Source organism: Stigmatopora nigra, unplaced genomic scaffold, assembly GCF_051989575.1.
Source record: "Stigmatopora nigra isolate UIUO_SnigA unplaced genomic scaffold, RoL_Snig_1.1 HiC_scaffold_33, whole genome shotgun sequence".
Taxonomy (NCBI): Eukaryota; Metazoa; Chordata; class Actinopteri; order Syngnathiformes; family Syngnathidae; genus Stigmatopora; species Stigmatopora nigra.
In genome coordinates, this window is record NW_027551612.1 from 190,741 (window position 1) to 216,947 (window position 26,207).

Below are 26,207 nucleotides of genomic sequence, written 5' to 3' on the forward strand. Positions count from 1 at the left end.
CATAACCATAACCCAAACCATAACCCCTAACCCCTAACAAGAACCCTAACCCAAACCATAATCCCATCCATAGCCATAACCCCAACCATAACCATAACCCAAACCATAACCCCCAACCCCTAACAATAACCATAACCCAAACCATAACCCCCAACCCCTAACAATAACCCTAACCCAAACCATAACCCAAACCATAACCCAAACCATAACCCAAACCATAACCCAAACCATAACCCAAACCATAACCCAAACCATAACCCCAACCATAACCATAACCCAAACCATAACCATAACCCAAAACATAACCCCTAACCCCTAACAATAACCCTCAACCAAAACCATAACCCCAACCCCTAACAATAACCCTAACCCAAACCATAACCCCAATCATAACCATAACCCAAACCATAACCCCTAATCCCTTACAATAACCCTAACCCAAACCATAACCCCAACCCCTAACAATAACCCTAACCTAAACCATAACCCCTAACAAGTACCCTAACCCAAACCATAATCCCATCCATAGCCATAACCCCAACCATAACCATAACCCAAACCATAACCCAAACCATAACCCAAACCATAACCCAAACCATAACCCAAACCATAACCCAAACCATAACCCAAACCATAACCCAAACCATAACCCAAACCATAACCCAAACCATAACCCAAACCATAACCCAAACCATAACCCAAACCATAACCCAAACCATAACCCAAACCATAACCCAAACCATAACCCAAACCATAACCCAAACCATAACCCAAACCATAACCCAAACCATAACCCAAACCATAACCCAAACCATAACCCAAACCATAACCCAAACCATAACCCAAACCATAACCCAAACCATAACCCAAACCATAACCCAAACCATAACCCAAACCATAACCCAAACCATAACCCAAACCATAACCCAAACCATAACCCAAACCATAACCCAAACCATAACCCAAACCATAACCCCAACCACTAACAATAACCCTAACCTAAACCATAACCCCTAACAATAACCCTAACCTAAACCATAACCCCTAACAAGAACCCTAACCCAATCCATAATCCCATCCATAGCCATAACCCGAACCATAACCATAACCCAAACCATAACCCCAACCCCTAACAATAACCCTAACCTAAACCATAACCCCTAACAAGAACCCTAACCCAAACCATAATCCCATCCATAGCCATAACCCCATCCATAGCCATAACCCCAACCATAACCATAACCCAAACCATAACCCCCAACCCCTAACAATAACCCTAACCCAAACCATAACCCAAACAACCATAACCACGTGCTGCCAGAGGACCTCGGCACGCCCGGTGAATACCTTGTTGAAGACAGGCAGGCCTCGGTTCACCTTGTTGGCCAAAGTGGCAAAGGACCTGTGGGGAGGGGGGGGGAGATGTCGGTTCCAACTTTCCTGGAAAACAGACGGATAGACGGCCTCCTGGCACGCCTACCGGGAATCGTCCTGGTCTTTAGATTTTTCGTCTGACAACAACTCGTCCCACTCTGGATGACAAAATGGGGAAACAAGTGCCATCTATCACATATAAACCGAAAGCCTTTTAATGACCGACTATCTGGTAAACGTCCCAGACAAGACCGGCAGGCCGGCCCTCTCGGTTAAAAATGGACTGAGCATCTGCCAATTACCGACTCTAACCTTGCCTTGGCTGGCTCCAAAATGGAAAAAAATAACATCTTGTACATTTAAGTTTCAATTACTCACGTTTCACTGTATTCCACCACCCCATCAAACTGTCCGTATCCTGTGAAGAAGAAAGGAAGGAAGGGCGTAAGTGAGACGAGACGGAAAGAGGCGGCGGCTGAGAGAGAGCGAGAGAGAGCGAGAGAGAGCGAGAGAGAGCGAGAGAGCAAGAGAGCAAGAGAGCAAGAGAGCAAACGAGAGAGAGAGAGAGCGCGGGAGCAAACGAGAGAGAGAGAGAGCGTGGGAGCAAACGAGAGAGAGAGAGAGCGCGGGAGCAAACGACAGAGAGAGAGAGAGCGCGAGAGCAAACGAGCGCGAACGAGAGCGAGCGGGCGCGAGAGCGAGCGGGCGCGAGTGCGAACGGGCGGCCGCGAGAGCGAACGGGCGGGCGCGAGAGCGAACGGGCGGGCGCGAGAGCGAATGGGCGGGTGCGAGAGTTATGGTTGAGAGCGAGAACGAGCGCGAGAGCGAACGGGCGGGCGCGAGAGCGAACGGGCGGGCGCGAGAGTTATGGTTGAGAGCGAGAACGAGCGCGAGAAAGAGCGCGAGAACGAGTGCGAGAGAAAGAGAAAAAAAGAGAGAGAGAAAGAAGAGGGCCGTGGCGATGAGCGAGGCCCCAAAGGTGAAGGGCGTCAGGGCCAGGCCGGCGATGGCCGTCACGCCGGTTACTTTGGCCTTCTGGTGGAAGGTGGCCAGGTGGCCGGCCAGGGCGCGGAGCTTCACCACGTGCTGCCAGAGGACCTCGGCGCGCCAGGTGAATACCTTGTTGAAGACAGGCAGGGCTCGGTTCACCTTGTTGGTCAAAGTGGAAAATGACCTGTGGGGAGGGGGGAGATGTCGGTTCCAACTTCCCTGGAAAACAGACGGATAGACGGCCTCCCGGCACGCCTACCGGGAATCGTCCCGGTCTTTAAATTCTTCGTCTGACGACAACTCGTCCCACTCTGGATGAGAAAATGGGGGGAAAAAGTGCCATCTATCACATATAAACCGAAAGCCTTTTTATGACCGACTGTGTGTGTGGTGGGGGGTGGGGGGTCACCTCTTTTGGGGCGCCACATTACTGGACAATATTGCAGGGTTTTTGGGTCGGAAAGAATAATTGCAGGGTGCACTTTTTCCAAACGGCCACAAGATGGCAGCAGGATATCATATTACTGGGAAGTAATTTTCAAATCAAAGCGTATGGGAGGCATTTTGGTTTTCAAGACCAATTGCGGGTTATGTCATTAATCTTGCCTACGAATAAACTAGTTTCAGGGTTAGGGTTATAGTCAATTAAAAGTCAAATCAATTAGAAGAAACTTACATAAGACGACATCTTGAGACAACTTGCGTTGGCGCCCAAAAGAACCTGTAAAGTGGTATGGATTGAGAACGTGTTGCTGCAGTACTTTTTACTTTGAAAAAAATACAAGGCACAACGATATATATTATCATTTAAAATTGACAATATATAGTGGTAGCTCGACAAGAAAGAGAAAGATAGAGAGAGGAGAAGGAGAGGAGGGAGAGAGAGAGAGAGAGAGGAGAAGAAGAGGAGGGAGAGACAGAGAGAGGAGAAGAAGAGGAGGGAGAGAGAGAAGAAGAGGAGGGAGAGAGAGAAGAAGAGGAGGGAGAGAGAGAAGAAGAGGAGGGAGAGAGAGAGGCGGCGGTCGGGGGGAGAGAGAGAGAAAAAAAAGAGAAAAAAGAGAGAAATAAAGAGAAAAAGAGAGAAAGAGAAAAAAAGAGAAAGAGAAAATAAGAGAACCAAACCATAACCCCTAACCCCTAACAATAACCCTAACCCAAACCATAACCCCAACCCCTGACAATAACCCTAACCTAAACCATAACCCCAACCATAACCATAACCCAAACCATAATCATACCCCAAAACATAACCCCTAACCCCTAACAATAACCCTCAACCAAACCATAACCCCAACCCCTAACAATAACCCTAACCCAAACCAGAACCCCAATCATAACCATAACCCAAACCATAACCCCTAATCCCTTACAATAACCCTAACCCAAACCATAACCCCAACCCCTAACAATAACCCTAACCTAAACCATAACCCCTAACAAGAACCCTAACCCAAACCATAATCCCATCCATAGCCATAACCCCAACTATAACCATAACCCAAACCATAACCCCCAACCCCTAACAATAACCCTAACCCAAACCATAACCCAAACCATAACCCAAACCATTACCCAAACCATAACCCAAACCATAACCCAAACCATAACCCAAACCATAACCCAAACCATAACCCAAACCATAACCCAAACCATAACCCAAACCATAACCCAAACCATAACCCAAACCATAACCCAAACCATAACCCAAACCATAACCCAAACCATAACCCAAACCATAACCCAAACCATAACCCAAACCATAACCCAAACCATAACCCAAACCATAACCCAAACCATAACCCAAACCATAACCCAAACCATAACCCAAACCATAACCCAAACCATAACCCAAACCATAACCCAAACCATAACCCAAACCATAACCCAAACCATAACCCAAACCATAACCCAAACCATAACCCAAACCATAACCCAAACCATAACCCCTAACCCCTAACAATAACCCTAACCCAAACCATAACCCCAACGCCTAACAATAACCCTAACCCAAACCATAACCCCAACCCCTAACAACAACCCTAACCTAAAACATAACCCCAACCATAACCATAACCCCTAACCCCTACCAATAACCCTAACCCAAACCATAACCCAAATGCCTAACAATAACCCTAACCCAAACCATAATCCCATCCATAACCATAACCCCAACAATAACCCTAACCCCTAACCCCTAAAAATAACGCTAACCCAAACCTTAACCCCAACCATAACCTTAACCATAACCGCAAACCAAACCATAACCCCTAAACCCTAACAATAACCCTAACCTTAACCATAACCCCAAACATAACCTTAAGCATAACCGTAAACCAAACCATAACCCCTAAACCCTAACAATAACCCTAACCCAAACCATAACCCCAACCATAACCATAACCCCTAACCCCTACCAATAACCCTAACCCAAACCATAACCCAAATCCCTAACAATAACCCTAACCCAAACCATAACCCCAACCCCTAAAAATAACCCTAACCTAAACCATAACCCCAACCATAACCCCAACCATAACCCCAACCATAACCATAACCATAACCCAAACCATAACCCCTAACCCCTAACAATAACCCTAACCCAAACCCCTAACAAGAACCCTAACCCAAACCATAACCCCAACCATAACCAGATTCCCAACCATAACCATAACCCCAACCAAAACCATATTCCCAACCATAGCCATAACTCCAACCATATCCCCAACCATAACCATAAGCCTAACCGATAACCCCAACCATAACACCAACCATAACCCCAACCATAACCCAAACCCTAACCCCAACCCCTAACAATAACCCTAACCCTAACCCAAACCATAACCCCTAACAATATCCCTAACCCAAACCATAACTCCTAACAATAACCCTAACCCAAACCATAACCCCAACCCCTAACAATAACCATAACCCAAACCATAACCCCTAACCCCTAACAATAACCCTAACCCAAACCATAACCCCAACCCCTAACAATAACCCTAACCCAAAACCTAACCCAAACCATACCCATAGCCCCAACCATAACCATAACCCAAACCATAACCCCTAACCCCTAACAATAACCCTAACCCAAACCATAACCCCAACCCCTAACAATAACCCTAACCTAAACCATAACCCCAACCATAACCATAACCCAAACCACAACCATAACCCAAAACATAACCCCTAACCCCTAACAATAACCCTCAACAAAACCATAACCCCAACCCCTAACAATAACCCTAACCCAAACCATAACCCCAATCATAACCATAACCCAAACCATAACCCCTAATCCCTTACAATAACCCTAGCCCAAACCATAACCCCAACCCCTAACAATAACCCTAACCTAAACCATAACCATAACCCAAACCATAACCCCTAACCCCTAACAAGAACCCTAACCCAAACCATAATCCCATCCATAGCCATAACCCCAACCATAACCATAACCCAAACCATAACCCCCAACCCCTAACAATAACCATAACCCAAACCATAACCCCCAACCCCTAACAATAACCCTAACCCAAACCATAACCCAAACCATAACCCAAACCATAACCCAAACCATAACCCAAACCATAACCCAAACCATAACCCAAACCATAACCCAAACCATAACCCCAACCATAACCATAACCCAAACCATAACCATAACCCAAAACATAACCCCTAACCCCTAACAATAACCCTCAACCAAAACCATAACCCCAACCCCTAACAATAACCCTAACCCAAACCATAACCCCAATCATAACCATAACCCAAACCATAACCCCTAATCCCTTACAATAACCCTAACCCAAACCATAACCCCAACCCCTAACAATAACCCTAACCTAAACCATAACCCCTAACAAGTACCCTAACCCAAACCATAATCCCATCCATAGCCATAACCCCAACCATAACCATAACCCAAACCATAACCCAAACCATAACCCAAACCATAACCCAAACCATAACCCAAACCATAACCCAAACCATAACCCAAACCATAACCCAAACCATAACCCAAACCATAACCCAAACCATAACCCAAACCATAACCCAAACCATAACCCAAACCATAACCCAAACCATAACCCAAACCATAACCCAAACCATAACCCAAACCATAACCCAAACCATAACCCAAACCATAACCCAAACCATAACCCAAACCAGAACCCAAACAATAACCCAAACAATAACCCTAACCCAAACCATAACCCTAACCCAAACCATAACCCTAACCCAAACCATAACCCTAACCCAAACCATAACCCTAACCCAAACCATAACCCTAACCCAAACCATAACCCTAACCCAAACCATAACCAGATTCCCAACCATAACCATAACCCCAACCAAAACCATATTCCCAACCATAGCCATAACTCCAACCATATCCCCAACCATAACCATAACCCTAACCGATAACCCCAACCATAACACCAACCATAACCCCAACCATAACCCAAACCCTAACCCCAACCCCTAACAATAACCCTAACCCTAACCCAAACCATAACCCCTAACAATATCCCTAACCCAAACCATAACCCCTAACAATAACCCTAACCCAAACCATAACCCCAACCCCTAACAATAACAATAACCCAAACCATAACCCCTAACCCCTAACAATAACCCTAACCCAAACCATAACCCCAACCCCTAACAATAACCCTAACCCAAAAACCTAACCCAAACCATAACCATAACCCCAACCATAACCATAACCCAAACCATAACCCCTAACCCCTAACAATAACCCTAACCCAAACCATAACCCCAACCCCTAACAATAACCCTAACCTAAACCATAACCCCAACCATAACCATAACCCAAACCATAACCATAACCCAAAACATAACCCCTAACAATAACCCTCAACAAAACCATAACCCCAACCCCTAACAATAACCCTAACCCAAACCATAACCCCAATCATAACCATAACCCAAACCATAACCCCTAATCCCTTACAATAACCCTAGCCCAAATCATAACCCCTAACCCCTAACAAGAACCCTAACCCAAACCATAATCCCATCCATAGCCATAACCCCAACCATAACCATAACCCAAACCATAACCCCCAACCCCTAACAATAACCCTAACCCAAACCATAACCCCAATCATAACCATAACCCAAACCATAACCCCTAATCCCTTACAATAACCCTAACCCAAACCATAACCCCAACCCCTAACAATAACCCTAACCTAAACCATAACCCCTAACAAGAACCCTAACCCAATCCATAATCCCATCCATAGCCATAACCCCAACCATAACCATAACCCAAACCATAACCCAAACCATAACCCAAACCATAACCCGAACCATAACCCAAACCATAACCCAAACCATAACCCAAACCATAACCCAAACCATAACCCAAACCATAACCCAAACCATAACCCAAACCATAACCCAAACCATAACCCAAACCATAACCCAAACCATAACCCAAACCATAACCCAAACCATAACCCAAACCATAACCCAAACCATAACCCCAACCCCTAACAATAACCCTAACCTAAACCATAACCCCTAACAAGAACCCTAACCCAAACCATAATCCCATCCATAGCCATAACCCCATCCATAGCCATAACCCCAACCATAACCATAACCCAAACCATAACCCCCAACCCCTAACAATAACCCTAACCCAAACCATAACCCAAACAACCATAACCACGTGCTGCCAGAGGACCTCGGCACGCCCGGTGAATACCTTGTTGAAGACAGGCAGGCCTCGGTTCACCTTGTTGGCCAAAGTGGCAAAGGACCTGTGGGGAGGGGGGGGAGATGTCGGTTCCAACTTTCCTGGAAAACAGACGGATAGACGGCCTCCTGGCACGCCTACCGGGAATCGTCCTGGTCTTTAGATTTTTCGTCTGACAACAACTCGTCCCACTCTGGATGACAAAATGGGGAAACAAGTGCCATCTATCACATATAAACCGAAAGCCTTTTAATGACCGACTATCTGGTAAACGTCCCAGACAAGACCGGCAGGCCGGCCCTCTCGGTTAAAAATGGACTGAGCATCTGCCAATTACCGACTCTAACCTTGCCTTGGCTGGCTCCAAAATGGAAAAAAATAACATCTTGTACATTTAAGTTTCAATTACTCACGTTTCACTGTATTCCACCACCCCATCAAACTGTCCGTATCCTGTGAAGAAGAAAGGAAGGAAGGGCGTAAGTGAGACGAGACGGAAAGAGGCGGCGGCTGAGAGAGAGCGAGAGAGAGCGAGAGAGAGCGAGAGAGAGCGAGAGAGAGCGAGAGAGAGCGAGAGAGCAAGAGAGCAAGAGAGCAAGAGAGCAAACGAGAGAGAGAGAGAGAGCGGGAGCAAACGAGAGAGAGAGAGCGTGGGAGCAAACGAGAGAGAGAGAGAGCGCGGGAGCAAACGACAGAGAGAGAGAGCGCGAGAGCAAACGAGCGCGAACGAGAGCGAGCGGGCGCGAGAGCGAGCGGGCGCGAGTGCGAACGGGCGGCCGCGAGAGCGAACGGGCGGGCGCGAGAGCGAACGGGCGGGCGCGAGAGCGAATGGGCGGGTGCGAGAGTTATGGTTGAGAGCGAGAACGAGCGCGAGAGCGAACGGGCGGGCGCGAGAGTTATGGTTGAGAGCGAGAACGAGCGCGAGAAAGAGCGCGAGAACGAGTGCGAGAGAAAGAGAAAAAAAGAGAGAGAGAAAGAAGAGGAAGAAGAAGAAGAAGAAGAAGAAGAAGAAGAAGAAGAAGAAGAAGAAGAAGAAGAAGAAGAAGAAGAAGAAGAAGAAGAGAAGAAGAAGAGGAAGAAGAAGAGGAAGAAGAAGAGGAAGAAGAAGAGGAAGAAGAAGAGGAAGAAGAAGAGGAAGAAGAAGAGGAAGAAGAAGAGGAAGAAGAAGAGGAAGAAGAAGAGGAAGAAGAAGAGGAAGAAGAAGAGGAAGAAGAAGAAGAAGAAGAAGAAGAAGAAGAAGAAGAAGAAGAAGAAGAAGAAGAAGAAGAAGAAGAAGAAGAAGAAGAAGAAGAAGAAGAAGAAGAAGAAGAAGAAGAAGAAGAAAAAGAGGAAGAAGAAGAGGAAGAAGAAGAAGAAGAAGAAGAAGAAGAAGAAGAAGAAGAAGAAGAACAAGAGGAAGAAGAACAAGCGGAAGAAGAACAAGAGGAAGAGGAACAAGAAGAAGAGGAACAAGAAGAAGAGGAACAAGAAGAAGAAGAAGAAGAAGAGGAAGAGGAAGAAGAGGGAGGGGAAGAGGGAGGGGAAGAGGGAGGGGAAGAGGGAGGGGAAGAGGGAGGGGAAGAGGGAGGGGAAGAGGAGGGAGAGGGGGGGAAGAGGAGGGAGAGGGGGGAAGAGGCGGGAGAGGGGGGGAAGAGGAGGGAGAGGGGGGGGGAGAGGAGGGAGAGGGGGGAGGGGGAGGGAAGAGGAGGGAGAGGGGGGGAAGAGGAGGGAGAGGGGGGGCAGCGGTCGGGGGGAGGAGAAGACATTGACGTTGTCCGAGATGCTGGCGGAAGCTGATCTGATCCCTCCGGCCGTGGCGATGAGCGAGGCCCCAAAGGTGAAGGGCGTCAGGGCCAGGCCGGCGATGGCCGTCACGCCGGTTACTTTGGCCTTCTGGTGGAAGGTGGCCAGGTGGCCGGCCAGGGCGCGGAGCTTCACCACGTGCTGCCAGAGGACCTCGGCGCGCCAGGTGAATACCTTGTTGAAGACAGGCAGGGCTCGGTTCACCTTGTTGGTCAAAGTGGAAAATGACCTGTGGGGAGGGGGGAGATGTCGGTTCCAACTTCCCTGGAAAACAGACGGATAGACGGCCTCCCGGCACGCCTACCGGGAATCGTCCCGGTCTTTAAATTCTTCGTCTGACGACAACTCGTCCCACTCTGGATGAGAAAATGGGGGAAAAAAGTGCCATCTATCACATATAAACCGAAAGCCTTTTTATGACCGACTGTGTGTGTGGTGGGGGGTGGGGGGTCACCTCTTTTGGGGCGCCACATTACTGGACAATATTGCAGGGTTTTTGGGTCGGAAAGAATAATTGCAGGGTGCACTTTTTCCAAACGGCCACAAGATGGCAGCAAGAGATCATATTACTGGGAAGTAATTTTCAAATCAAAGCGTATGGGAGGCATTTTGGTTTTCAAGACCAATTGCGGGTTATGTCATTAATCTTGCCTACGAATAAACTAGTTTCAGGGTTAGGGTTATAGTCAATTAAAAGTCAAATCAATTAGAAGAAACTTACATAAGACGACATCTTGAGACAACTTGCGTTGGCGCCCAAAAGAACCTGTAAAGTGGTATGGATTGAGAACGTGTTGCTGCAGTACTTTTTACTTTGAAAAAAATACAAGGCACAACGATATATATTATCATTTAAAATTGACAATATATAGTGGTAGCTCGACAAGAAAGAGAAAGATAGAGAGAGGAGAAGGAGAGGAGGGAGAGAGAGAGAGAGAGAGGAGAAGAAGAGGAGGGAGAGACAGAGAGAGGAGAAGAAGAGGAGGGAGAGAGAGAAGAAGAGGAGGGAGAGAGAGAAGAAGAGGAGGGAGAGAGAGAAGAAGAGGAGGGAGAGAGAGAGGCGGCGGTCGGGGGGAGAGAGAGAGAAAAAAAAGAGAAAAAAGAGAGAAATAAAGAGAAAAAGAGAGAAAGAGAAAAAAAGAGAAAGAGAAAATAAGAGAACCAAACCATAACCCCTAACCCCTAACAATAACCCTAACCCAAACCATAACCCCAACCCCTGACAATAACCCTAACCTAAACCATAACCCCAACCATAACCATAACCCAAACCATAATCATACCCCAAAACATAACCCCTAACCCCTAACAATAACCCTCAACCAAACCATAACCCCAACCCCTAACAATAACCCTAACCCAAACCAGAACCCCAATCATAACCATAACCCAAACCATAACCCCTAATCCCTTACAATAACCCTAACCCAAACCATAACCCCAACCCCTAACAATAACCCTAACCTAAACCATAACCCCTAACAAGAACCCTAACCCAAACCATAATCCCATCCATAGCCATAACCCCAACTATAACCATAACCCAAACCATAACCCCCAACCCCTAACAATAACCCTAACCCAAACCATAACCCAAACCATAACCCAAACCATTACCCAAACCATAACCCAAACCATAACCCAAACCATAACCCAAACCATAACCCAAACCATAACCCAAACCATAACCCAAACCATAACCCAAACCATAACCCAAACCATAACCCAAACCATAACCCAAACCATAACCCAAACCATAACCCAAACCATAACCCAAACCATAACCCAAACCATAACCCAAACCATAACCCAAACCATAACCCAAACCATAACCCAAACCATAACCCAAACCATAACCCAAACCATAACCCAAACCATAACCCAAACCATAACCCAAACCATAACCCAAACCATAACCCAAACCATAACCCAAACCATAACCCAAACCATAACCCAAACCATAACCCAAACCATAACCCAAACCATAACCCAAACCATAACCCAAACCATAACCCAAACCATAACCCAAACCATAACCCAAACCATAACCCCTAACCCCTAACAATAACCCTAACCCAAACCATAACCCCAACGCCTAACAATAACCCTAACCCAAACCATAACCCCAACCCCTAACAACAACCCTAACCTAAAACATAACCCCAACCATAACCATAACCCCTAACCCCTACCAATAACCCTAACCCAAACCATAACCCAAATGCCTAACAATAACCCTAACCCAAACCATAATCCCATCCATAACCATAACCCCAACAATAACCCTAACCCCTAACCCCTAAAAATAACGCTAACCCAAACCTTAACCCCAACCATAACCTTAACCATAACCGCAAACCAAACCATAACCCCTAAACCCTAACAATAACCCTAACCTTAACCATAACCCCAAACATAACCTTAAGCATAACCGTAAACCAAACCATAACCCCTAAACCCTAACAATAACCCTAACCCAAACCATAACCCCAACCATAACCATAACCCCTAACCCCTACCAATAACCCTAACCCAAACCATAACCCAAATCCCTAACAATAACCCTAACCCAAACCATAACCCCAACCCCTAAAAATAACCCTAACCTAAACCATAACCCCAACCATAACCCCAACCATAACCCCAACCATAACCATAACCATAACCCAAACCATAACCCCTAACCCCTAACAATAACCCTAACCCAAACCCCTAACAAGAACCCTAACCCAAACCATAACCCCAACCATAACCAGATTCCCAACCATAACCATAACCCCAACCAAAACCATATTCCCAACCATAGCCATAACTCCAACCATATCCCCAACCATAACCATAAGCCTAACCGATAACCCCAACCATAACACCAACCATAACCCCAACCATAACCCAAACCCTAACCCCAACCCCTAACAATAACCCTAACCCTAACCCAAACCATAACCCCTAACAATATCCCTAACCCAAACCATAACTCCTAACAATAACCCTAACCCAAACCATAACCCCAACCCCTAACAATAACCATAACCCAAACCATAACCCCTAACCCCTAACAATAACCCTAACCCAAACCATAACCCCAACCCCTAACAATAACCCTAACCCAAAACCTAACCCAAACCATACCCATAACCCCAACCATAACCATAACCCAAACCATAACCCCTAACCCCTAACAATAACCCTAACCCAAACCATAACCCCAACCCCTAACAATAACCCTAACCTAAACCATAACCCCAACCATAACCATAACCCAAACCACAACCATAACCCAAAACATAACCCCTAACCATTAACAATAACCCTCAACAAAACCATAACCCCAACCCCTAACAATAACCCTAACCCAAACCATAACCCCAATCATAACCATAACCCAAACCATAACCCCTAATCCCTTACAATAACCCTAGCCCAAACCATAACCCCAACCCCTAACAATAACCCTAACCTAAACCATAACCATAACCCAAACCATAACCCCTAACCCCTAACAAGAACCCTAACCCAAACCATAATCCCATCCATAGCCATAACCCCAACCATAACCATAACCCAAACCATAACCCCCAACCCCTAACAATAACCATAACCCAAACCATAACCCCCAACCCCTAACAATAACCCTAACCCAAACCATAACCCAAACCATAACCCAAACCATAACCCAAACCATAACCCAAACCATAACCCAAACCATAACCCAAACCATAACCCCAACCATAACCATAACCCAAACCATAACCATAACCCAAAACATAACCCCTAACCCCTAACAATAACCCTCAACCAAAACCATAACCCCAACCCCTAACAATAACCCTAACCCAAACCATAACCCCAATCATAACCATAACCCAAACCATAACCCCTAATCCCTTACAATAACCCTAACCCAAACCATAACCCCAACCCCTAACAATAACCCTAACCTAAACCATAACCCCTAACAAGTACCCTAACCCAAACCATAATCCCATCCATAGCCATAACCCCAACCATAACCATAACCCAAACCATAACCCAAACCATAACCCAAACCATAACCCAAACCATAACCCAAACCATAACCCAAACCATAACCCAAACCATAACCCAAACCATAACCCAAACCATAACCCAAACCATAACCCAAACCATAACCCAAACCATAACCCAAACCATAACCCAAACCATAACCCAAACCATAACCCAAACCATAACCCAAACCATAACCCAAACCATAACCCAAACCATAACCCAAACCATAACCCAAACCATAACCCAAACCATAACCCAAACCATAACCCAAACCATAACCCAAACCATAACCCAAACCATAACCCAAACCATAACCCAAACCATAACCCAAACCATAACCCAAACCATAACCCAAACCATAACCCAAACCATAACCCAAACCATAACCCAAACCATAACCCAAACCATAACCCCAACCACTAACAATAACCCTAACCTAAACCATAACCCCTAACAATAACCCTAACCTAAACCATAACCCCTAACAAGAACCCTAACCCAATCCATAATCCCATCCATAGCCATAACCCGAACCATAACCATAACCCAAACCATAACCCCAACCCCTAACAATAACCCTAACCTAAACCATAACCCCTAACAAGAACCCTAACCCAAACCATAATCCCATCCATAGCCATAACCCCATCCATAGCCATAACCCCAACCATAACCATAACCCAAACCATAACCCCCAACCCCTAACAATAACCCTAACCCAAACCATAACCCAAACAACCATAACCACGTGCTGCCAGAGGACCTCGGCACGCCCGGTGAATACCTTGTTGAAGACAGGCAGGCCTCGGTTCACCTTGTTGGCCAAAGTGGCAAAGGACCTGTGGGGAGGGGGGGGGAGATGTCGGTTCCAACTTTCCTGGAAAACAGACGGATAGACGGCCTCCTGGCACGCCTACCGGGAATCGTCCTGGTCTTTAGATTTTTCGTCTGACAACAACTCGTCCCACTCTGGATGACAAAATGGGGAAACAAGTGCCATCTATCACATATAAACCGAAAGCCTTTTAATGACCGACTATCTGGTAAACGTCCCAGACAAGACCGGCAGGCCGGCCCTCTCGGTTAAAAATGGACTGAGCATCTGCCAATTACCGACTCTAACCTTGCCTTGGCTGGCTCCAAAATGGAAAAAAATAACATCTTGTACATTTAAGTTTCAATTACTCACGTTTCACTGTATTCCACCACCCCATCAAACTGTCCGTATCCTGTGAAGAAGAAAGGAAGGAAGGGCGTAAGTGAGACGAGACGGAAAGAGGCGGCGGCTGAGAGAGAGCGAGAGAGAGCGAGAGAGAGCGAGAGAGAGCGAGAGAGCAAGAGAGCAAGAGAGCAAGAGAGCAAACGAGAGAGAGAGAGAGCGCGGGAGCAAACGAGAGAGAGAGAGAGCGTGGGAGCAAACGAGAGAGAGAGAGAGCGCGGGAGCAAACGACAGAGAGAGAGAGAGCGCGAGAGCAAACGAGCGCGAACGAGAGCGAGCGGGCGCGAGAGCGAGCGGGCGCGAGTGCGAACGGGCGGCCGCGAGAGCGAACGGGCGGGCGCGAGAGCGAACGGGCGGGCGCGAGAGCGAATGGGCGGGTGCGAGAGTTATGGTTGAGAGCGAGAACGAGCGCGAGAGCGAACGGGCGGGCGCGAGAGCGAACGGGCGGGCGCGAGAGTTATGGTTGAGAGCGAGAACGAGCGCGAGAAAGAGCGCGAGAACGAGTGCGAGAGAAAGAGAAAAAAAGAGAGAGAGAAAGAAGAGGGCCGTGGCGATGAGCGAGGCCCCAAAGGTGAAGGGCGTCAGGGCCAGGCCGGCGATGGCCGTCACGCCGGTTACTTTGGCCTTCTGGTGGAAGGTGGCCAGGTGGCCGGCCAGGGCGCGGAGCTTCACCACGTGCTGCCAGAGGACCTCGGCGCGCCAGGTGAATACCTTGTTGAAGACAGGCAGGGCTCGGTTCACCTTGTTGGTCAAAGTGGAAAATGACCTGTGGGGAGGGGGGAGATGTCGGTTCCAACTTCCCTGGAAAACAGACGGATAGACGGCCTCCCGGCACGCCTACCGGGAATCGTCCCGGTCTTTAAATTCTTCGTCTGACGACAACTCGTCCCACTCTGGATGAGAAAATGGGGGGAAAAAGTGCCATCTATCACATATAAACCGAAAGCCTTTTTATGACCGACTGTGTGTGTGGTGGGGGGTGGGGGGTCACCTCTTTTGGGGCGCCACATTACTGGACAATATTGCAGGGTTTTTGGGTCGGAAAGAATAATTGCAGGGTGCACTTTTTCCAAACGGCCACAAGATGGCAGCAGGAGATCATATTACTGGGAAGTAATTTTCAAATCAAAGCGTATGGGAGGCATTTTGGTTTTCAAGACCAATTGCGGGTTATGTCATTAATCTTGCCTACGAATAAACTAGTTTCAGGGTTAGGGTTATAGTCAATTAAAAGTCAAATCAATTAGAAGAAACTTACATAAGACGACATCTTGAGACAACTTGCGTTGGCGCCCAAAAGAACCTGTAAAGTGGTATGGATTGAGAACGTGTTGCTGCAGTACTTTTTACTTTGAAAAAAATACAAGGCACAACGATATATATTATCATTTAAAATTGACAATATATAGTGGTAGCTCGACAAGAAAGAGAAAGATAGAGAGAGGAGAAGGAGAGGAGGGAGAGAGAGAGAGAGAGAGGAGAAGAAGAGGAGGGAGAGACAGAGAGAGGAGAAGAAGAGGAGGGAGAGAGAGAAGAAGAGGAGGGAGAGAGAGAAGAAGAGGAGGGAGAGAGAGAAGAAGAGGAGGGAGAGAGAGAGGCGGCGGTCGGGGGGAGAGAGAGAGAAAAAAAAGAGAAAAAAGAGAGAAATAAAGAGAAAAAGAGAGAAAGAGAAAAAAAGAGAAAGAGAAAATAAGAGAACCAAACCATAACCCCTAACCCCTAACAATAACCCTAACCCAAACCATAACCCCAACCCCTGACAATAACCCTAACCTAAACCATAACCCCAACCATAACCATAACCCAAACCATAATCATACCCCAAAACATAACCCCTAACCCCTAACAATAACCCTCAACCAAACCATAACCCCAACCCCTAACAATAACCCTAACCCAAACCAGAACCCCAATCATAACCATAACCCAAACCATAACCCCTAATCCCTTACAATAACCCTAACCCAAACCATAACCCCAACCCCTAACAATAACCCTAACCTAAACCATAACCCCTAACAAGAACCCTAACCCAAACCATAATCCCATCCATAGCCATAACCCCAACTATAACCATAACCCAAACCATAACCCCCAACCCCTAACAATAACCCTAACCCAAACCATAACCCAAACCATAACCCAAACCATTACCCAAACCATAACCCAAACCATAACCCAAACCATAACCCAAACCATAACCCAAACCATAACCCAAACCATAACCCAAACCATAACCCAAACCATAACCCAAACCATAACCCAAACCATAACCCAAACCATAACCCAAACCATAACCCAAACCATAACCCAAACCATAACCCAAACCATAACCCAAACCATAACCCAAACCATAACCCAAACCATAACCCAAACCATAACCCAAACCATAACCCAAACCATAACCCAAACCATAACCCAAACCATAACCCAAACCATAACCCAAACCATAACCCAAACCATAACCCAAACCATAACCCAAACCATAACCCAAACCATAACCCAAACCATAACCCAAACCATAACCCAAACCATAACCCAAACCATAACCCCTAACCCCTAACAATAACCCTAACCCAAACCATAACCCCAACGCCTAACAATAACCCTAACCCAAACCATAACCCCAACCCCTAACAACAACCCTAACCTAAAACATAACCCCAACCATAACCATAACCCCTAACCCCTACCAATAACCCTAACCCAAACCATAACCCAAATGCCTAACAATAACCCTAACCCAAACCATAATCCCATCCATAACCATAACCCCAACAATAACCCTAACCCCTAACCCCTAAAAATAACGCTAACCCAAACCTTAACCCCAACCATAACCTTAACCATAACCGCAAACCAAACCATAACCCCTAAACCCTAACAATAACCCTAACCTTAACCATAACCCCAAACATAACCTTAAGCATAACCGTAAACCAAACCATAACCCCTAAACCCTAACAATAACCCTAACCCAAACCATAACCCCAACCATAACCATAACCCCTAACCCCTACCAATAACCCTAACCCAAACCATAACCCAAATCCCTAACAATAACCCTAACCCAAACCATAACCCCAACCCCTAAAAATAACCCTAACCTAAACCATAACCCCAACCATAACCCCAACCATAACCCCAACCATAACCATAACCATAACCCAAACCATAACCCCTAACCCCTAACAATAACCCTAACCCAAACCCCTAACAAGAACCCTAACCCAAACCATAACCCCAACCATAACCAGATTCCCAACCATAACCATAACCCCAACCAAAACCATATTCCCAACCATAGCCATAACTCCAACCATATCCCCAACCATAACCATAAGCCTAACCGATAACCCCAACCATAACACCAACCATAACCCCAACCATAACCCAAACCCTAACCCCAACCCCTAACAATAACCCTAACCCTAACCCAAACCATAACCCCTAACAATATCCCTAACCCAAACCATAACTCCTAACAATAACCCTAACCCAAACCATAACCCCAACCCCTAACAATAACCATAACCCAAACCATAACCCCTAACCCCTAACAATAACCCTAACCCAAACCATAACCCCAACCCCTAACAATAACCCTAACCCAAAACCTAACCCAAACCATACCCATAGCCCCAACCATAACCATAACCCAAACCATAACCCCTAACCCCTAACAATAACCCTAACCCAAACCATAACCCCAACCCCTAACAATAACCCTAACCTAAACCATAACCCCAACCATAACCATAACCCAAACCACAACCATAACCCAAAACATAACCCCTAACCCCTAACAATAACCCTCAACAAAACCATAACCCCAACCCCTAACAATAACCCTAACCCAAACCATAACCCCAATCATAACCATAACCCAAACCATAACCCCTAATCCCTTACAATAACCCTAGCCCAAACCATAACCCCAACCCCTAACAATAACCCTAACCTAAACCATAACCATAACCCAAACCATAACCCCTAACCCCTAACAAGAACCCTAACCCAAACCATAATCCCATCCATAGCCATAACCCCAACCATAACCATAACCCAAACCATAACCCCCAACCCCTAACAATAACCATAACCCAAACCATAACCCCCAACCCCTAACAATAACCCTAACCCAAACCATAACCCAAACCATAACCCAAACCATAACCCAAACCATAACCCAAACCATAACCCAAACCATAACCCAAACCATAACCCAAACCATAACCCCAACCATAACCATAACCCAAACCATAACCATAACCCAAAACATAACCCCTAACCCCTAACAATAACCCTCAACCAAAACCATAACCCCAACCCCTAACAATAACCCTAACCCAAACCATAACCCCAATCATAACCATAACCCAAACCATAACCCCTAATCCCTTACAATAACCCTAACCCAAACCATAACCCCAACCCCTAACAATAACCCTAACCTAAACCATAACCCCTAACAAGTACCCTAACCCAAACCATAATCCCATCCATAGCCATAACCCCAACCATAACCATAACCCAAACCATAACCCAAACCATAACCCAAACCATAACCCAAACCATAACCCAAACCATAACCCAAACCATAACCCAAACCATAACCCAAACCATAACCCAAACCATAACCCAAACCATAACCCAAACCATAACCCAAACCATAACCCAAACCATAACCCAAACCATAACCCAAACCATAACCCAAACCATAACCCAAACCATAACCCAAACCATAACCCAAACCATAACCCAAACCATAACCCAAACCAGAACCCAAACAATAACCCAAACAATAACCCTAACCCAAACCATAACCCTAACCCAAACCATAACCCTAACCCAAACCATAACCCTAACCCAAACCATAACCCTAACCCAAACCATAACCCTAACCCAAACCATAACCCTAACCCAAACCATAACCAGATTCCCAACCATAACCATAACCCCAACCAAAACCATATTCCCAACCATAGCCATAACTCCAACCATATCCCCAACCATAACCATAACCCTAACCGATAACCCCAACCATAACACCAACCATAACCCCAACCATAACCCAAACCCTAACCCCAACCCCTAACAATAACCCTAACCCTAACCCAAACCATAACCCCTAACAATATCCCTAACCCAAACCATAACCCCTAACAATAACCCTAACCCAAACCATAACCCCAACCCCTAACAATAACAATAACCCAAACCATAACCCCTAACCCCTAACAATAACCCTAACCCAAACCATAACCCCAACCCCTAACAATAACCCTAACCCAAAAACCTAACCCAAACCATAACCATAACCCCAACCATAACCATAACCCAAACCATAACCCCTAACCCCTAACAATAACCCTAACCCAAACCATAACCCCAACCCCTAACAATAACCCTAACCTAAACCATAACCCCAACCATAACCATAACCCAAACCATAACCATAACCCAAAACATAACCCCTAACAATAACCCTCAACAAAACCATAACCCCAACCCCTAACAATAACCCTAACCCAAACCATAACCCCAATCATAACCATAACCCAAACCATAACCCCTAATCCCTTACAATAACCCTAGCCCAAATCATAACCCCTAACCCCTAACAAGAACCCTAACCCAAACCATAATCCCATCCATAGCCATAACCCCAACCATAACCATAACCCAAACCATAACCCCCAACCCCTAACAATAACCCTAACCCAAACCATAACCCCAATCATAACCATAACCCAAACCATAACCCCTAATCCCTTACAATAACCCTAACCCAAACCATAACCCCAACCCCTAACAATAACCCTAACCTAAACCATAACCCCTAACAAGAACCCTAACCCAATCCATAATCCCATCCATAGCCATAACCCCAACCATAACCATAACCCAAACCATAACCCAAACCATAACCCAAACCATAACCCGAACCATAACCCAAACCATAACCCAAACCATAACCCAAACCATAACCCAAACCATAACCCAAACCATAACCCAAACCATAACCCAAACCATAACCCAAACCATAACCCAAACCATAACCCAAACCATAACCCAAACCATAACCCAAACCATAACCCAAACCATAACCCAAACCATAACCCCAACCCCTAACAATAACCCTAACCTAAACCATAACCCCTAACAAGAACCCTAACCCAAACCATAATCCCATCCATAGCCATAACCCCATCCATAGCCATAACCCCAACCATAACCATAACCCAAACCATAACCCCCAACCCCTAACAATAACCCTAACCCAAACCATAACCCAAACAACCATAACCACGTGCTGCCAGAGGACCTCGGCACGCCCGGTGAATACCTTGTTGAAGACAGGCAGGCCTCGGTTCACCTTGTTGGCCAAAGTGGCAAAGGACCTGTGGGGAGGGGGGGGAGATGTCGGTTCCAACTTTCCTGGAAAACAGACGGATAGACGGCCTCCTGGCACGCCTACCGGGAATCGTCCTGGTCTTTAGATTTTTCGTCTGACAACAACTCGTCCCACTCTGGATGACAAAATGGGGAAACAAGTGCCATCTATCACATATAAACCGAAAGCCTTTTAATGACCGACTATCTGGTAAACGTCCCAGACAAGACCGGCAGGCCGGCCCTCTCGGTTAAAAATGGACTGAGCATCTGCCAATTACCGACTCTAACCTTGCCTTGGCTGGCTCCAAAATGGAAAAAAATAACATCTTGTACATTTAAGTTTCAATTACTCACGTTTCACTGTATTCCACCACCCCATCAAACTGTCCGTATCCTGTGAAGAAGAAAGGAAGGAAGGGCGTAAGTGAGACGAGACGGAAAGAGGCGGCGGCTGAGAGAGAGCGAGAGAGAGCGAGAGAGAGCGAGAGAGAGCGAGAGAGAGCGAGAGAGAGCGAGAGAGCAAGAGAGCAAGAGAGCAAGAGAGCAAACGAGAGAGAGAGAGAGAGAGCGGGAGCAAACGAGAGAGAGAGAGCGTGGGAGCAAACGAGAGAGAGAGAGAGCGCGGGAGCAAACGACAGAGAGAGAGAGCGCGAGAGCAAACGAGCGCGAACGAGAGCGAGCGGGCGCGAGAGCGAGCGGGCGCGAGTGCGAACGGGCGGCCGCGAGAGCGAACGGGCGGGCGCGAGAGCGAACGGGCGGGCGCGAGAGCGAATGGGCGGGTGCGAGAGTTATGGTTGAGAGCGAGAACGAGCGCGAGAGCGAACGGGCGGGCGCGAGAGTTATGGTTGAGAGCGAGAACGAGCGCGAGAAAGAGCGCGAGAACGAGTGCGAGAGAAAGAGAAAAAAAGAGAGAGAGAAAGAAGAGGAAGAAGAAGAAGAAGAAGAAGAAGAAGAAGAAGAAGAAGAAGAAGAAGAAGAAGAAGAAGAAGAAGAAGAAGAAGAAGAGGAAGAAGAAGAGGAAGAAGAAGAGGAAGAAGAAGAGGAAGAAGAAGAGGAAGAAGAAGAGGAAGAAGAAGAGGAAGAAGAAGAGGAAGAAGAAGAGGAAGAAGAAGAGGAAGAAGAAGAGGAAGAAGAAGAGGAAGAAGAAGAGGAAGAAGAAGAAGAAGAAGAAGAAGAAGAAGAAGAAGAAGAAGAAGAAGAAGAAGAAGAAGAAGAAGAAGAAGAAGAAGAAGAAGAAGAAGAAGAAGAAAAAGAGGAAGAAGAAGAGGAAGAAGAAGAAGAAGAAGAAGAAGAAGAAGAAGAAGAAGAAGAAGAAGAAGAAGAACAAGAGGAAGAAGAACAAGCGGAAGAAGAACAAGAGGAAGAGGAACAAGAAGAAGAGGAACAAGAAGAAGAGGAACAAGAAGAAGAAGAAGAAGAAGAGGAAGAGGAAGAAGAGGGAGGGGAAGAGGGAGGGGAAGAGGGAGGGGAAGAGGGAGGGGAAGAGGGAGGGGAAGAGGGAGGGGAAGAGGAGGGAGAGGGGGGGAAGAGGAGGGAGAGGGGGGAAGAGGCGGGAGAGGGGGGGGAAGAGGAGGGAGAGGGGGGGGGAGAGGAGGGAGAGGGGGGAGGGGGAGGGAAGAGGAGGGAGAGGGGGGGAAGAGGAGGGAGAGGGGGGGCAGCGGTCGGGGGGAGGAGAAGACATTGACGTTGTCCGAGATGCTGGCGGAAGCTGATCTGATCCCTCCGGCCGTGGCGATGAGCGAGGCCCCAAAGGTGAAGGGCGTCAGGGCCAGGCCGGCGATGGCCGTCACGCCGGTTACTTTGGCCTTCTGGTGGAAGGTGGCCAGGTGGCCGGCCAGGGCGCGGAGCTTCACCACGTGCTGCCAGAGGACCTCGGCGCGCCAGGTGAATACCTTGTTGAAGACAGGCAGGGCTCGGTTCACCTTGTTGGTCAAAGTGGAAAATGACCTGTGGGGAGGGGGGAGATGTCGGTTCCAACTTCCCTGGAAAACAGACGGATAGACGGCCTCCCGGCACGCCTACCGGGAATCGTCCCGGTCTTTAAATTCTTCGTCTGACGACAACTCGTCCCACTCTGGATGAGAAAATGGGGGAAAAAAGTGCCATCTATCACATATAAACCGAAAGCCTTTTTATGACCGACTGTGTGTGTGGTGGGGGGTGGGGGGTCACCTCTTTTGGGGCGCCACATTACTGGACAATATTGCAGGGTTTTTGGGTCGGAAAGAATAATTGCAGGGTGCACTTTTTCCAAACGGCCACAAGATGGCAGCAAGAGATCATATTACTGGGAAGTAATTTTCAAATCAAAGCGTATGGGAGGCATTTTGGTTTTCAAGACCAATTGCGGGTTATGTCATTAATCTTGCCTACGAATAAACTAGTTTCAGGGTTAGGGTTATAGTCAATTAAAAGTCAAATCAATTAGAAGAAACTTACATAAGACGACATCTTGAGACAACTTGCGTTGGCGCCCAAAAGAACCTGTAAAGTGGTATGGATTGAGAACGTGTTGCTGCAGTACTTTTTACTTTGAAAAAAATACAAGGCACAACGATATATATTATCATTTAAAATTGACAATATATAGTGGTAGCTCGACAAGAAAGAGAAAGATAGAGAGAGGAGAAGGAGAGGAGGGAGAGAGAGAGAGAGAGAGGAGAAGAAGAGGAGGGAGAGACAGAGAGAGGAGAAGAAGAGGAGGGAGAGAGAGAAGAAGAGGAGGGAGAGAGAGAAGAAGAGGAGGGAGAGAGAGAAGAAGAGGAGGGAGAGAGAGAGGCGGCGGTCGGGGGGAGAGAGAGAGAAAAAAAAGAGAAAAAAGAGAGAAATAAAGAGAAAAAGAGAGAAAGAGAAAAAAAGAGAAAGAGAAAATAAGAGAACCAAACCATAACCCCTAACCCCTAACAATAACCCTAACCCAAACCATAACCCCAACCCCTGACAATAACCCTAACCTAAACCATAACCCCAACCATAACCATAACCCAAACCATAATCATACCCCAAAACATAACCCCTAACCCCTAACAATAACCCTCAACCAAACCATAACCCCAACCCCTAACAATAACCCTAACCCAAACCAGAACCCCAATCATAACCATAACCCAAACCATAACCCCTAATCCCTTACAATAACCCTAACCCAAACCATAACCCCAACCCCTAACAATAACCCTAACCTAAACCATAACCCCTAACAAGAACCCTAACCCAAACCATAATCCCATCCATAGCCATAACCCCAACTATAACCATAACCCAAACCATAACCCCCAACCCCTAACAATAACCCTAACCCAAACCATAACCCAAACCATAACCCAAACCATTACCCAAACCATAACCCAAACCATAACCCAAACCATAACCCAAACCATAACCCAAACCATAACCCAAACCATAACCCAAACCATAACCCAAACCATAACCCAAACCATAACCCAAACCATAACCCAAACCATAACCCAAACCATAACCCAAACCATAACCCAAACCATAACCCAAACCATAACCCAAACCATAACCCAAACCATAACCCAAACCATAACCCAAACCATAACCCAAACCATAACCCAAACCATAACCCAAACCATAACCCAAACCATAACCCAAACCATAACCCAAACCATAACCCAAACCATAACCCAAACCATAACCCAAACCATAACCCAAACCATAACCCAAACCATAACCCAAACCATAACCCAAACCATAACCCAAACCATAACCCAAACCATAACCCAAACCATAACCCAAACCATAACCCAAACCATAACCCCTAACCCCTAACAATAACCCTAACCCAAACCATAACCCCAACGCCTAACAATAACCCTAACCCAAACCATAACCCCAACCCCTAACAACAACCCTAACCTAAAACATAACCCCAACCATAACCATAACCCCTAACCCCTACCAATAACCCTAACCCAAACCATAACCCAAATGCCTAACAATAACCCTAACCCAAACCATAATCCCATCCATAACCATAACCCCAACAATAACCCTAACCCCTAACCCCTAAAAATAACGCTAACCCAAACCTTAACCCCAACCATAACCTTAACCATAACCGCAAACCAAACCATAACCCCTAAACCCTAACAATAACCCTAACCTTAACCATAACCCCAAACATAACCTTAAGCATAACCGTAAACCAAACCATAACCCCTAAACCCTAACAATAACCCTAACCCAAACCATAACCCCAACCATAACCATAACCCCTAACCCCTACCAATAACCCTAACCCAAACCATAACCCAAATCCCTAACAATAACCCTAACCCAAACCATAACCCCAACCCCTAAAAATAACCCTAACCTAAACCATAACCCCAACCATAACCCCAACCATAACCCCAACCATAACCATAACCATAACCCAAACCATAACCCCTAACCCCTAACAATAACCCTAACCCAAACCCCTAACAAGAACCCTAACCCAAACCATAACCCCAACCATAACCAGATTCCCAACCATAACCATAACCCCAACCAAAACCATATTCCCAACCATAGCCATAACTCCAACCATATCCCCAACCATAACCATAAGCCTAACCGATAACCCCAACCATAACACCAACCATAACCCCAACCATAACCCAAACCCTAACCCCAACCCCTAACAATAACCCTAACCCTAACCCAAACCATAACCCC